Here is a 16,285-nt window from a genome sequence, read left to right on the forward strand (position 1 = left end):
CGATAAGAAATTAATATCCGGCGTGTCGATTGGTCGTTAGGCACGGACTCGCGTTGAAATAATAATAGTATCGGGTATCGGGTAGCGTGTGGGCAGTCCACGGGTAGGTGAGCGAGCGAGAGAGCGACCGGGAAGGAGGGAAGGAACGGGAGAGAAGAGAGGCTATCGCCACCTTCTTGACAGTGACAAATGGACGGAGATTTCAATCAGTGAATGGAATCACCGCTGGCTGCCCGCGTCTTTCTCTCGCGCACGGTCCCGCTGCGTTCTGACCGCTCGAGAGTGTTCGGCTGCACGGGAACACCGTGCTCTCGGGCACACCTGAACCTGTCGCGATGCTGACTGACCGCGGTCCTGCTCGCGTACTCGCGCGCAGGGATGGAGAAAGCTCGGGCCTTCGAGGCATCCAGGAATTACAAGCTGCATTTATCTAAGCTTACGTGTAAACCTTGGTCTTCGAAGCTTCGATGTGGTTGTAGGTTTACGACCCATGCACGAGTCAAAGTCAGCATTTTACAAAACGCGTTTACAAAATTTACAGATACCAAGCGATGCTAAATGTGTATTATCGACACTTTCGTTTTATTAGCTTCAACGTAATAATTATTCAATTCCCGTGGCTTTCGATCATATCTTTAGAGTATATTCACCTCAAAATTAGATACCGAAACCTGCATTAGACTGGATATTAAATCAAGCTACGAAATTAGACCGATATTCAATCCCATATTAGAATTTATATTAAACCGAGGATTGAAGATAGAACGATATTCCCGATTTACCCCGAGTCGCCCGACAGCTGGTATCGGAAAGCAGACTCGCACCTATTTCCGCGGGCGATATCGATTGTGAACGTCTCGCTAATACGGCGGAGTGCTCGGACGGAGAAAACTCGGCGAGAAGATAGAAAAGTGGTTATCCGTAGTAGTCGAGCGATCGTTAAATCGCCTTCAGAATGGCTGAGACTTCATTCCATTCAAGACTGCGGCCAGAGTGAGACGGTGACGAGGGTGGGAGGCTCGAGGTGGGGATCTCGAAACGGTTGTTCCCTCGTTTCCTTACAAACGATTCGCCAGATTCATCTCCAGGGCTTTTCTACTCCGATTTTTTTCCTCGCTCGTTTCGTCGCGCATCTCGAAGGTATCGCGCCATTCAAGGTTATCTGATTCCTCGACGGTGTAAACAAGCCAGGACCAGTTTTTTGACAAAAAAGACGCGCAGACACACACGCCGTTATAGATCCGAATCTTCGTTCGAAGAGATCGGTCGATTGTATACTTTCGTATGGACGTACTGTGTTCATTGACACTTTGGTCATCCCAACGTCGGGTTAGGAGGTCAAAAGTTATCGCGATAGGTTGCGAATTCACGTGTGCGTCGAAAACCGTGGGCAGGAATCGATTGGAGAACATGAATTTTCAAACATTTATGGTGGAAGTTTCTCATTTCTTTGATAACCTATCTAATAGTGGAAATGGAGCGAAAAATGTTTCATAGGAAACTTAAATGATATCGAGTGGGGCATATTCTGGTGTTATTAATTTTTCCGTAGGTGGACGCGTCAGGAATATATGAAGATCAACTTTGTTTTAAATACAGATGGCTCCATTTGTTGGAGCCCTTCCGTTCGCTGTTGTCGATAGTGAGCCGCTAAATTCTTCCGTTGAACGATAACAAACAGTTGCAAAACGTATTTAGTTATCGAAGGAAAGGCAAAGCAAGAACGGAGAAGCCATCCGACCGGCAGTAACTTCGCAGCAAATTTAGCATCGTTCGTATATTCCAGCGCCCTAATTAGCGTCAGATCGCTTATTTCGCACAAAAGGACCAACATTCCGGAATTATTCGGTCGGATAGAGACGACGAACCGCCGGAGGATGGTCGGGCATAGGCGCGACGAGGAGGACGCGTCCTCGTTGTCTCTTCTTCGTAGGTTGCCTGCTGAAAGAAGTCGAGGGAAGAGAGAACAGCGGCGTGAAGAGGGATCCTTTCGAAGGGAACCGGGTGTTAGCCGGTACTCTTATCGCGTGGCGATCTGATCCTAATTTATAGCCGCGTCCCAAATAAACTAGTTTTCGCTGTCGTCACCTCGGGCCCCCCTCTCTGGCCCCTCGTTCTGCGGGCGCGCGTACCGAGGGACCTTTGGGGCCCCGTGGCCTGGACGCCTATAACACTCTCTGGCTCGCATCCTGAACTCCCTCCTGGACCATCTCGATCGGTCGCCAGACCCCTCCGTCCGTCGGTCAGCCCCGGGTACAGGGAGCCAGGTATACGTATAAGCTCCAGATCGCGCGAGAGGAGTGCCTCTTGTTGCACCTACCTGCCGGACTTGCTCCTTTTTTTCTCTCCCCTTCGTTCCCTCCTCGAACGCCAGGCGAAAGAGATCGAAACCTCAGGTGTGTGTGACGTTCGGGAGAACAGAGAGCGGTGAGACACCCTCGACACCCTACGGTGGGCCTATAATTGCCAATTAGCGCGGGGATATTTAATTGCCATTAGGTTGGGTGGTGAACTCCCAATCTGGGTCTGGCCCCACGGCCTGACCTCCGCCGACGGCCATCCGTCTGGCCCCTTCCTGCTCGCGATATTTACACGGTCCCACGGCGTCCCCATAAAATTCGCGACCACCGGGGCTTATCGCGGTAATCCTTGTACCTGGGTGGAACGTTGAGGTTGATATTTAGCGATATAGTAAATAATTTTACGTAAAATTTAAATTTGTCCAAATTTTTACATCGACTTTAAAGTCCAGGAGATTGTAAATCAAGTGTCCGCTCGATAAATCCTTCAAAGTCGTCGCGATTTTTTCTTTCTTCGTCTCCGGCGATTCTTGGTCTCTGAATCGTCTCTGGTTCAGTCGCGAGATCTCGAATCCTGGTCCTGGAAAGTCCTCTTCTGCTCTCAGAGACCACGTTTCTGGAATTCTTGGTGTTTCACCTGCTCGAGCCACGTCCTTCTTTGTCCTCGAACCTCATTTCTGCCCAGGATAGATCCTCCGCTGCCGCACGATGCGCGATCCCCCGGCTTTATTACACCGCGGCGCAGATCGTGCGATCTTCAGGGCCGAAACGGTAGCCCGGATTTACGTCCTCGGATGGCCGCCGGCTTCGTTGCTACCTGGGTAACCGGAGAACTTGCTAAAACCGTGGAGACCCATCTCCATCCTCTGGAACACTCCTGGGCGTACGCAATTTAACCCTGGAAATTTCTCTCCTGAATAATGCGAGTGACTTTCCATCCTCCTCTGCTTTAGAAGACGCTCCTATTATTCGATTCTGTGTTTAACTTTTCACTTGTTCGCCGAAGCTTGTCGCCACCATTTGTTGCTGACATGTTATCAGCGATGAACAAGTATCTCGAAGCCTCAAAATTTTTCTAAGACCCCTCGTCACGTCCCGTTCCCAGTCAGATTTATCCAGACATCATCGTTTAATCCTTTACGTATATAACTTTAATGTCACGCCTCGAAATAGGAATTGTTCTTCAGCTATTTATATATTCGTTAATTAATTAATGCTGCAGACGTACAATACGTGACTGAATCCACGGTTCCCACGCGAACATGTGTAACGCGCAAATCCTGTAAAAATTTCCTCAAGAAACATTGCAGGAATTGTTTCGACCGAGTTTCTTGATCGAGCGGATCATGTAACGGAGGGTTAATCTAAAATTATGCAAACGTCTGCTTCGTTTTCCATTCGACCCTCGCGGTTTTTTAATCAATTTTCCGACTCACACGGAATACTTTCAAAGGCTACCACCTTACCCGAGGTCGAGGTTCCTCAAGAAAAATCTCTTTCCCCGAGAGCGTCGTGTTTTTCCACTTATCAGGATAATTCCTAATTATCCCGCGCCACTCCCCAATTAATCGCGCCGTGGATCTCGCTGGAAAATATGCCGTTGGTCGTCGTTAATACAACCATCAGCGGGCCAGAATATTATAATTATACAATTAAATAGAGAGTAGTCGCTGCCCGACTTGTTTGAGTTATCAGCGCGGGGCAGATAGGAGATCTCGCGGAAAAACACGTATGTCGAGCCGTCGCGTCCGCCTGGATAATTATTAAATCGCAGTGCTACCCGGTAATTTGACGGGACTTGATCGGTCCTTCGATCTTTATAATTTCCACGCTCGGTCGCCATGGACAACGTGTCTATGCAAAGACAAGGTATGACTCGCGAGATAACGCGCGACACGGTCATTTCCTGGCTATGAATAATCAATTTTTAATTAACCAACGATTATTCTATAATTCAATTACATTCCCGTGTGCAAACTTTCTGTTCTCAATGTAGAGGCTACATTAAGAAAAGACGTTGGCACTGTTCATTTATCAACCGAAGCAATTACATATTCTTGTTCATGGTTTAATTATATCTACACATAGTCCTACCTGCAGAATTAATTTTTCATTCGTAATATAGCCAACAACCTTCCCAAATATCCATACAACATTAACTTCAGCATTCAGTTGAGTAGATAAAAAAGACTAGAAGGAGCCTCGTTGATTTTCACACAAGGAAGACATGAAAGATCCAGGAGACAACTGTGTCACCTTTTTAATTACTCCAGTTGAACGTGTTTTAATCGTCGCATAGATCACTCACACCTCTGTTTAAGATCGTCCGCTTGTATAATTGCTAAATTACGAGGCTGGCTGGTAATTTGAGGGTACCTGGTGATCGCTTCCATCTTTATAATTTCCACGGCTCGTTTCCCGAGGACGATGCGTGCACGGAGGGACTCGTCGCTCGAGATAACGCACAGCAGGGTAATTGCCAGACGAGTTTCCATTAAACACCATGTTTGTCTCGCGATGTAGTCGCGTTAACACGGCGAGGAATTGAAATCCGCGTCGCGTTATCGTTCCTGGCGATCGGCCCGCTCGTCTCGTTTCTCCAGGGTGTCGTAGCAGTCGACGCGTTCCACTGGAGCACGTGTCGATTTCACGAGATCTCTTCTTTTCTCTCTGTCAGTGGTGTGTTATATACACCTACGCGAAGTTCAAGAAAAAATGGAACTTGGCAGGTAACATCCAAACAAAGAAACGAGTACATACATAAAAGTTTCATCTTATTTTATCGAGACAACATAGTTACGAAATTAGACAGCTTCCAAACCAAACCAATTGTTCAGAAACAATCCGTATGGTTCGCGATAGAGCTTATTGCTTTGTATATTAAGTAGATTGACGAAAAAGGTTTGAAGTATTTACTTGAAACATTTGTATTCGAAAGCCTCCTGTGATTAGAGTCCTGAATGTTTCGCCTACATGGTAACATGCCACTGCTTTTTCCCTCTTTTTCTCTCTATCTCTGCCACCCCCCTCCACGTGACCTTCCCCGCGTTAAATTACGACATCACGTTGTACACGTCAGTCGCATCACCTGGGTCCCAGATCATCGTCACGATTACGGATAAATTACCGTCACGAGCATGAACCTCTGCGCTCACGAGAGGGACGCTCTCCTGAGATCTTAATCCGGGTTATCCAATGATCCCTCGACTATCAGAGTGGGAGGGAGGAAGATGTTTTGACGCTGGAGTGGAAAAAACTCGAGGACGCGTTTCTGTCATCGTTTCTGCGTGGCGAGTACTGGACGACACCGCTTACGCAGAAATCTGTATTGAAATCACCGAGAAGCCAGCGACTCGTAGGCAGAGTGGGCGTAAGCTGTTTGGACTGAATCAGGGAAGATTAAGCGTGTGTATCTGAGACTGTTGAGTGCTTAAGAATGATACAATAATTAACAGTAGAATTAATAGGATGGAATAGATATACAGTTACGATAGATATCTAAACTACTTGAAAAGTTGCTTTATAATGTCAAGAAAAGATATTATAATAAGAAATTATTTAAATCTTGTACTTTTCACGATGGTTGTTTATTTTAAAACACACAATTTACGTTTTAATTATAGAAGGAACACCTGTGTACTGATCGAAATGAATTATTTATTTCCGTATGATAGTGTCATTTTTCGGTAACACTGTCCTTTTGATCGCCCGAGAGCCACCCGAGTGTGTTCATCCTTTATATGAAATTCATCGTACATCAGACACGATGTATCCAGGCTCGATAGAGGCAGCGCCGTTCGTTTATTCAAACTCGACAGAGTGTCCAGAATCGCGGAATATTCATGAATAGGACGCCCATGAATCGACGAGCGTCGAAACTATACGCTCAACCTAACGAGACTGCACGAAATTTCAGCTTTCACGTCCACCTTTCTAAGAACGAATTTCTCTCCGGGACGAATCGTCGAGCTGGTTTATCGGTTCCCGTAATTGCGAAGCTTTTAATACGAGCCAACAAATCCGTTTTCCGTTATCTATAACGGATACAAGAAAAGTGAAGTTACGAAACCACGCGGATCGCGGTTAATCTCTTACTCGGTCGAACCTCTCAGTCTATCTTCGCGCTTGACAGCCGAATTTGACACTGTCGACGGGCTAATTAGCGTCGTTTAATCTCCGACGACTTCGCTCCGGCGGAGGTATTTCTAAGAGATTCTATTACTCAATTCCTGATACGCTGGTAAATTTCAGGAAAGGTACATTTACCATTTTCACTCTTAGAGGTAGCTGTACTAGTCAGGTATTTAGGATGAATTATAATACTTACATTAAACTGCGATATGGTGATTTATGGATGCTAGTGTTTGCTTGATAGAAATTTAAGTTTTAAAGCTACAGTTTTATTAGAAGTACGACAAGCATTGGAAATTATGGAATTTTTTAATACAATCATGAATGCAATTGATACGATAAGCTCAAGGCGGATCACGCCTTCGGCGCGCGCGCGACGTTCTTCAGGTGAGTTGCACGTCCGATGGACGTGATTTTAACCTTAGCACTTGAAGAATTAAAATTAAATCGATATGCAAATCAGTCATACAATCATTCAACAATGCTAGCCTAGTAACGACGATGTTTTTCTCTCTAAAAATGTTTTGGTGCTACTGACTCAGTCCCTGTTCTCGGTCATCAACGGACAAATTTTTCGAATAAATTAGTCTGCCTATCTATGGGATGATCCAGTGTGTGATGCAACGAGGTCGCTCGTGAAAGGTACACGAAAAGACTCTGGTACAACGCTTATCTTTGAGGCCTTACGTCCGCGAGAAAGCGACGTTCAAACGACACACCGGGGTACTCTTAAAACGACTTGTTCCGTAATCACGTGACATTTGTCATCCGGTTTCGCGTCATTTCGTGCGCTGCACAGGCCAGGGAAGGACGAACGAGGAGCGAAATGAAGAGAGGCGCGCCACGCCTCGGCTCGCCGAGCCAACAGATAGCCCGTAGCCTTTTGAAATATTCGTCGAGCACCGTTACACCACTGTCACACGCCGTTGAAACGTCGAACAAATGGGTACACGGTGTCTCGTTTGAATCGAACCCCGTGGAGCAAAAATCCCGCCAGCGCCGCTGCGATGGATCGTAAATCGCGTCGGGGGGTAATTGTTTCCGCGCTTGGATCGCTCGCTTTAATCTTTCTCGGTGCTTCGACGTTAATATCTGATATAATTCCTTGCTTGCATCTATCTTGCTTGCATCTATCTTGCTTGCTTGCTATACATCTCTTATATATTCACTATTACAGCTACAGAGGGAAACGTAATTTAAGGAATTTGATTATTACTAGACTCTACTTCTGGTTAATTTTTTCGTCAAAATCTTTATCGATCCCATTGTTACCGTTTAGTAGAGCGTGCAAATCTCTAAAAACAGTACCAAACCAGCTCATTAGTTGGCCCCGTGAAAGCGCGCGGCCAGGAATCCCACAGAAAATTATCCTCCGATTCGAACCGTGAAAGTCTACACTCGCTGTTAACTCCTAACAGTTAGGTGAGCCATTTTCATAATTCGCCTGGCGAGATACGAATATTCAATTATCCAGCGGATGCTCCACGCTAGATTCCGAGGACTTTCTAGTAAATCGAAGAGAAAGAATTCTCGCTACGGAGCTACGATTCCCGATATCATTCCCGTTTCGAGTAATACGAGCGAAGCAACATTCCGTTCGCTTTGGATTTTTGCGAGCAATGATGCCAGCTACAGACAGGAGACCTAATTATCCTATTCGTAGTTCGGAACAATTATAGACTCATTTACTTGAATGCGTTTAGTGGTCGTGGTTCATCTAGAACGAGGTATCTATAGAAAGCAGTGGGAAAGGTTCTATCTAACTATTTATATTAGCAACTGGATAACATATTAACGTTACGAAGATGTTGTTCCCATTACTAGAAACGATAGTGGAAGTCTTCAACTGCTACAACCTCTTTGGATACTCCACACAGTTCAAAAGATGAACGTTGGAGACACAATCGATAATACAGACCGCTTTGAATGCAATGTAGAAAGCTCTGTCGATAAATCCTTCGATCGATTAGGGCTCTACATTGCCGAGTCTTACCGACAGGACGCTCTAGACTATCGACAAAGTACTCTATTTTTCCAAACGAGTATCCTCCCTTTCACTCTGATATTTTAATACTTGTTGCAACGTAATTTATCGAACCGATTATGCATTTATTATGTAACTACGTAATTAATGCACCTGTGACGACCAAGTTAATACTCGGAATAACTCGGTTGACCGTATTACCCAAGCAACCGGTTAAGTGAATTTCACGAGGTACGTTCATCTCCTCGTCACGCCAAGGCATGAACTCACCTCGTTGCAAATTGCTTCCATTTCCCTTCGATAGCCCGTAGCCCACTACAAATAAAATAGTACAGAGAAGTAATAAAATCCAACTGATGCTTGCGGTAAGCCGCGAAAACGCGGAAAGGTAGCTCGACGCTGTACACTCGAGCGCGTTAATTTAATCAGCGAGTGTCTATTCCTCGCGAGGCAAACATTTATCTCTCTATTCAAATTTCACGATGGATAATATTTCACTGTGATGAAAATTCGCAAAAGAAACGAGAACAATGGCAGCCCTGATTCGTGTTACATGAGAAGATGGCCATTTGGATGGCTATTTGCAAATCAGTCGCGAGCCCAACTTAATGTCTGATTCCCTTTTAAATTTTGGCGAACAAAGAAAACTATCGTTCTGTATAAAAGAAAAAAAAAACAATGGCAGTTCTGGTCGACGAATCGCGCGAATCTTCGAATAGCGTAACGTTCGGGCAGCCGAGTTCCACGGATCCGATAATATCGGATGCCAGTGATTTTGGGGATTCGAGCGGTGAACCACGATCGGAATGTACTTTGGGAGCTGTCGTTACGTATGCAAATTCGACAGAAGGAACCGAGCGAAGAAGTTCGATTCGTGGAAACCTTACGTAACGCGGTGAGGGTCGAGTTATTGCGACTCGCGGTCCGTTTCTGGGTTCGTCTTCGCTTAATTAATCTCGACGATCAGCGAATTCGCCTGCTATAATTTTTAATTAATCAACATTCATCGTCGGGCAATCCTGCCTTCTTTCACTGGTTAATAATATTCCTGGAACGGTCTCCGCTATTTGGAGGATGTCGTAGGACTCTGCTTATTTATCTATATTTGGATTAAAATTCCTTTGGTGGCGCATGATTTTCCGTGAAAACTGTCGATGTGAAAGACTATTCAATGCAAGCAATCTGTTCTTGCACGTACCTATGTGTAAAGTTGTTCAGTAAAATGCGCTTAATAGAAGTGCTTGTATGACTTCATTAGAATTAGGGTGTTGTTTGGCTGACTCGAGATCGAAGACAGCGACCCGATCTTAAATAACTTCTGTAACGTAGTTACTCTAGACACGATCGGGTCTGTCGCGGCGAAACGCGCGTCGATTTTAATCACGAAGCCAGATACACCGTGATCGTTTGTGTAGTTGCGTGATATAAAACCGCGGTTCGCCGCAATGGTGACACATGTAACGGGCTCGACGGTAACCGTCTAGCTCAGTGAGTCACTCTTCCATTCGTGTGCAAAATTTTTCGCGACATTTAACGACGAAGCGCACATCGCAAAACGATACGCAACTTTTCGATTTTTCTATGTACGAGGAACTCCCATCTCCAGGCTTGTTCGACCTATTTGAAGTATCCTCTGCATACAGACTCTGAGACTCTCGGGAACAGAACCATCCTGCTATACACTTGTTAATATATGGCAACTCTGGTTACCATCTAACTACCAACAAGTAAAATAATTTAAAGCAGTCTAATATCCTCTATTCGACGACGATCTTTTCTCACTCGTGAATTTTCCATAAATACATTCCCATACACCTTGTAAGCGCGGGTCCGAGTAGCACGCCCATGAAACGAAATAAACGACGTCGAAGAGGGTGCATCGACTGTGTCGATGGCACGGGAAAATGCATTGCCAGCTCGTGCACCGGCTGAGACACGGTAATCGCGTAACGATAACCGCTTGCAGGGTATACAGAGTCGATCCCAGCGCGGTGGCGACGTAACCGCTCGAGTAATAGTCTGGTTACGAGTTTACGAACGCCAGTGGCGGATATTTTCGCTGGTCTTACGTTGGTAGCGCCTCGAGAACCGGTTGTTCTGACCGTAGAACCGCGCGTATAATTGCGGAGTCGCGATTGTCGTCGTTATCGGGCCCGCCTAATCGTCAGGACCTGAGAACGATTTTAGAGGCTGGCCCTAATCGCGCGATAAATGACCTCCGTTCGGGGCCACGTCGGCGCAAGCTACGTTTCAAAGATATATTGCACTCTCGGGTTTCCACAGCGAGATCCTGTTCCGTGGAATTACGCGTGTTACTGGCGAAACACGCGACGGACTCTTCCTGTACATCTGTCCGAGCCGCCAATTGGCTGGACGTGGAGAAATTCTGCGTTGCCGAGTAATTCCTGTCCAGGATCGATTTTTCATTGCAACCGTGTCGGCTCTTCCGGATGATAAATCGATCGGTGCAACCGTTTAGTTTTGGAAGCGTTGAGTTTCACTTCGCGGACCCTTACAGTTTTGGTAACTTGCTCGTTCCTATTACGCGGGTGCAGGAACCTTTTGCAGCATACTTAACTCTGGCGATTACGTAGGAAACAGCCATTTAAATCGCTATACATGAAAGTCCACGTATGAAATGTGCACGGAACACATAGTTCTAAAACTCACTCTGTGAACAGGTTAGATTATTCTCCACCTTTGATCCATCAGTCGGAAAATGTAAGAATCCATGAGAAAGCACCGAATGATATCGCTCGATTCACCGCTCCATTAGGACGCTAGGAAAGAGTGACGACTCGAAATCCCTAAAGCGCACTTATCCACGGGTGGACAGAGGTTGTAACGCGCTAGGAGCAGCCAGGTTTTCGCAACTGCGGCCAGATCGGGTGGATGTAAACGGCTTGTAAGATCATAGTTAACTATTAGCGGAGAGCTATATACGTCGGCGTTGCGGTGGATCGGAGCTGTATACGTCGTGGCTGGCTATCGATACGCGATTACCGTGTCTCACCTGGTAGACAAGTCCTGTGTGCACGTACCACTACGATCGGCACGCCTGATACCCGCTTCTACCTTCTCTCGCGAGTCGCTACACGACGCCTCTGAGCTGCAAATGGAACGTCGTCACGGCGTTCATCCGTGTACCGGTTCATCGTGGCGCTTCTTCGCCTTCTTTGGCCTTGTTATTATTGTTATTAACGGGATCACGCATTGGTATGCGACTATCGTTGCCTGGGAGTCTTTGGAAGGGTAGCATTGAATGAGTAATCAAAATATTCTAATGAGTGACCAAGGAAATTTTGACGATTTTACGTTAAAAAATTGCGTACGCAGTAAAAGTTTTAAACGAAGGTGTTGTATAGTTTGAAGACCATTATAGTAGCGATACAAGCCCTCAAGAGTGGAGTAGAATAACCTTCTTGTTTTAGCTTTAGTAGCTCTAACGTCACGAAGTTTAAAATATACTTGCAAAATTGGCACTGAAGGGTTTAAGAAACGAGTAGATTGTCTAACCCCTAACAGAACCAACTTCCTGCCTGTCTTAATCCTGTCCCCTTCCCTCATGTCCCGCGCAAGCTTACCTTTCGCGACAACGCGTGCCACCCTCCCGAAACACTGCCCCTCGTCGAGCCACCTTCGAGCTACACCACGTGCTACCCCTTCTTCTCTAAAACAGGGAAGACTAACATGGCGGAAGCTAAGTCTTTTCTCGTTTCTATGTTGCAGGAATAAGCCACGGCGCGGAGGACGCAGGGACCCAAGGACCGGACTGTAAATACGCGCTCCCGAGAGGTCCTGGGATTTATTAGCGTCGTCTCGGCTCCGCGAGGAGGGAGAAGAGGTCACGGGAAGAGGACGGAGGCGAGAAGCGCCAAGACTCGGCGCTGAGGAAGCACGAAAGGAACAGAGGAAGGAAGCAAAGAATCAAGGGTGACTACTAGGGATACATAAATCGTCCCCGCCCTCCGCGAGCTGCCACTGCGAAAGACGAACGAGGGATGGCGCGAGTCGGGCCGAAGACGGCTTAGAGGAGATTTAGGAATTAGGGGAATTACGTCGAAGTGCCTGCTTACGCACGAGTACGTAAGGGAGGAAGACTCCAGGAGAGAGCAGACTTCCAGAGGACGTGCGCTGAATCGCGTCTGTCGCGTCCCTGTATTCGAGAAATTCAGCGAACCCTGAAGTTCCCGAAGAGGCAACCTCTTGCTTCTCCTATAGCAACGGAAGATACACAAAAGGGGTTGAAAATTACTGATGGATTACTATTTACCACAGAATAATAATCCAAAATCGCAGGTAGTTCGTCGATCAACGAGCGATGGGCTAACCGAAACCACCCCTTTGCTCATCCTTGATATAAATCAGGATCCAGGAGATTAACCCAGATATTACCGAAGTGATTTCTGCCAAATTCTATTAAATTATGGACCAAGTGTAATTTTTTTGTAAAAGAAAAGTGATACAGCTGTATAGCTGTCCAGTTTTTAGTTAGATGGATTTGGAATAGGATACATTGTCCTGGATTTTTAAGAAAACGATAGTAATACCTGGGTGAATGGCTCTGTAAACATTTATATCGGGAACACGTTATATTAGTCGATTAGTTCCATAGTGAGAAGCATCTTGTAGAGAGTTATACAAATTTCGTCCAGACAGTGCTAGTGGACTCGCCGGTAAGACTGACACAGGACATCTTGCTTTAAATCTAATTCTAGATTCAGAATCCTCCGGTCACACTTCCCGCAGCTGGTGTCAACGACCACCATGACGGTGGACGTGGGAAACAGAAGAATGTTCCCAACTTTACATACCAAAAAATAATAATCCATCAGAAACCTTCGTTCCCTCGGTAGATTGAAAGGGAAAGGGGCCTATCAAGGTAAACAAGGGAAGAAATCGACGAACCGACGCGCGCGATGTGTCCAAGTTATCTGGTCACGCGTGTCCCTCGATCTTCTCGCGTTTTACGTCTTTGATTCTGTAAATAGGAGGGTCGGTCGTAGACTCGCAGGCCAACTCGACGATTTGGCAACCACCAGTCAACCGTTCACCGCGTCTCAAGGATCGATCCTTGTTTTGTACATATACCTTTGATCGTGAGCGGGAGGACCAGTTTAGGACACGCTTACGTCCAACTACTCGTCGAACGCGGGTCCTGTTGCTTCCAGGGAGCCAAGGACTCCGCGAATCACGGGCAACGTGCAAAGTAGCAGCCTTGCAGGACGACCTGAACGCGAGGACACCCTTAGAGAACCTTTTCTGTGGCTAGAGCTCGACAAGCAAGAGAATCGACTTGGCTGGGCGAAGGAGTTCCAGGTTCCATCGCCATTTCTATCGAATGCTATCGTATCCCGAATGTTTGAGCTACCTAGTCGAAGCAGAAGAACTTGGAAGAGTTCCACTGACCTGGTGGAAAGTGTTCCAAGTCGATGCTATCGTTTGTCGAGTTTTAGATTCGTCGCGACTCGCGCGGGACACTCTACCTGAGAAGACGACAGGAATCGTCATCCTCGAGGCTCGTCGGCGAGGCGCTACGAGATACTCTATTGTTACAATATCGCTAACTCTTTAATTATCTCAATGGGATCGTTAACGTGTATACGAAAGCAAAAGTTTTCAAGAATTTTGGCCGATCAGTCGAGAGCTATCGAGACCGCTGTGGCTGTCACCCTAAGTTTATTCCTGGGACACCTGGCAATAGCCCAATTCGTTTGTTTCGACCCTAAGACAACTATGATATTTTTGTCTATGTAAAATTCGCGATAGAGTCCTTCCCAGGAGAGTACCTAGGTCTAGAACGATGGCCCTACATATTATATGTACTAGCGTGTCTTTGAAATGAGGGTGGAAAAGGGATTTATCAGTGTAATAGTTCCTCGTTTCAATATATTGCAGCACTGTCATTGTTCGTAATCTCAGTCAGGGGAGTGCCCTTGGTCGGTCAAATTTCTTGGAAAGGACTATAGGTCGTAAACCACAGTGGTCTTGGGCCTCGGGAGAATTTGAAGGAATACAATCGGGAGCCTGGACGATCGGAACTACGAACGCGAAGGGGTGAAATCCCATAACCGTGAGTCATGTTTTTTAAACATTGGCTGCTGTGCATAGGTGCAATGTAGACACGCAAATTCGATAGAAAAGAAGTTCCTCGAAATGAGGAGTGGTTAATTTGCATTAATGCGACTTTCAGTCCTCCGTATCAAGGTGGAGATTTAAGATGGCGTCTCCACGCTGTGTTATAGAATAAAAATATTGGAAAGAAATCGTGCGAGTGAATGGCCACTGTGGCTTGAACGGGACGGTAAACTAATTAAGAGTAAATTCGTCCTTTTTCGCGCGGGCGCCGTGCACTCGCGATCCACGAAGACTTCCGGTTCCCCGAACACTGTGCACTTTTAGCGCACGAGAATTCGTCGATCGCGACACAAGCGGTATCTACCTTAATTAGCATCGTACTCTATCCTCGTTACTTTTCAATCTCCTCTGTGCAATATATTGTTTAGATGTATGTTCGATGATCGCCGAGTGTCTCGTGTTCGCTGATCGGGAACCCAAGGCAGCAGCGAATGAAACGGTGAAATGGGAATTATGAAAAATAATAAAATAAATCGACTATCATTTTGTACTTTGGCATATGCGAGCGTGTGTGCGTGCGTGTCATCGCCGAGGGATGAAGAGGGTGGCACGTCGGTGAGCATACGGTTTAGAAAGAATGGGGATTAGCGAGAGCGAACGAGAAATTGTACATTGTTTTGTAAAGAGTACATTTATTTATATCTGTGATAATGGGCGAGGTTAAAAACAATAAAAAAAAAAAAAATGTGAAAGAGTGCATGCGAGAGACGGACAGAGGAAGTGGAGGTAGGCGAGTGGAAGAGAGGACATCTATGGTGTACTTTAACGAGGACGGTCGATGCTCGTGCATTCGTTGACACATATATCGTATAGAAATAATTTTAGACTCGATAATGATTTTGTAAATAATCAGTGCGTAGCCCAAGGGACACGAGGGTCGAACGTACCTTCCCGTCGGAATCGAAACAGGCGGATAAACAACAAGAACAGGAATATAAACGAGAACAAGGGTAAAAAACGAGTATACAGAAAGAGGAGGGGAGAGAGAGTTTTGTGTACACGATCGCACCCTCGTGAGAAAGAAGAGAGAACTATTTGTTGTGAATATACATAATACAGGTACTAGGTATATAGATATATAAATATAAATATATAAATATATACATACTATGATTAATAGGTTCTATTTGGTTGTTCGTACGAATTCAATTGTAAATTAATTAAACTGTACATAGTTCTGAATGTGAATATAGACAGAATATATCTATTATTATTATTATTATTATTATTATTATTATTATTATTATAATTTTATTATTATTGCCGACATCATATTATTATTATTATTATATTATTATATTATTATTATTATTATTGTCTACTACCATTATTCATTATATTAAAAAGGAGACTATTATGTTGTACGTTTTCACTTTTCATTTTCTTTTTTATTCTTTTAAACCTTGATCTTTCCAGGACACTCTCGATCCCGTTCATCCGTCAAATTACTGTCCGATCGTCGTTGTGATAATTAAAGAAACATCAAAGCAGACCAGAATTAATCTTTGTAGTTGTGGATTCCAGTATTCATTTTCAATTCCGGTAAATTTTAGGAATTCGCGCTATCGTCAATTCAGCCCAATTTTTAAAACACGTTTTCAGAGGTACTCACGACGGGAACCACGAGGAGGTGAACCACTTGCTCGACTATCACTTTTTAGGCCTGACCTGGGACACTACAGCAAACCCCGACACCTCATAGGACTGCCTCAAAAGACCTATAGCCACTTCT

The 16,285-nt window shown here is 45.4% G+C and overlaps 1 protein-coding gene across 5 annotated transcripts in view; it reads left to right on the top strand.

Moving 5' to 3' along the window:
* Nucleotides 1-15,772, top strand: part of LOC128872088 (homeobox protein caupolican-like) — a 100,520-nt gene extending 84,748 nt beyond the window's left edge. For all 5 annotated transcript variants that reach the window (XM_054114422.1, XM_054114423.1, XM_054114425.1 and 2 more), the window contains exon 7: nt 12,145-15,772. The gene's annotated coding sequence lies outside the window, so the exon portion shown is untranslated. The remainder of the gene's footprint in view (nt 1-12,144) is intronic.
* Nucleotides 15,773-16,285: the final 513 nt, after the last annotated feature.

Source organism: Hylaeus volcanicus, chromosome 2 (genome assembly GCF_026283585.1).
Source record: "Hylaeus volcanicus isolate JK05 chromosome 2, UHH_iyHylVolc1.0_haploid, whole genome shotgun sequence".
In the NCBI taxonomy this organism is placed as follows: Eukaryota; Metazoa; Arthropoda; class Insecta; order Hymenoptera; family Colletidae; genus Hylaeus; species Hylaeus volcanicus.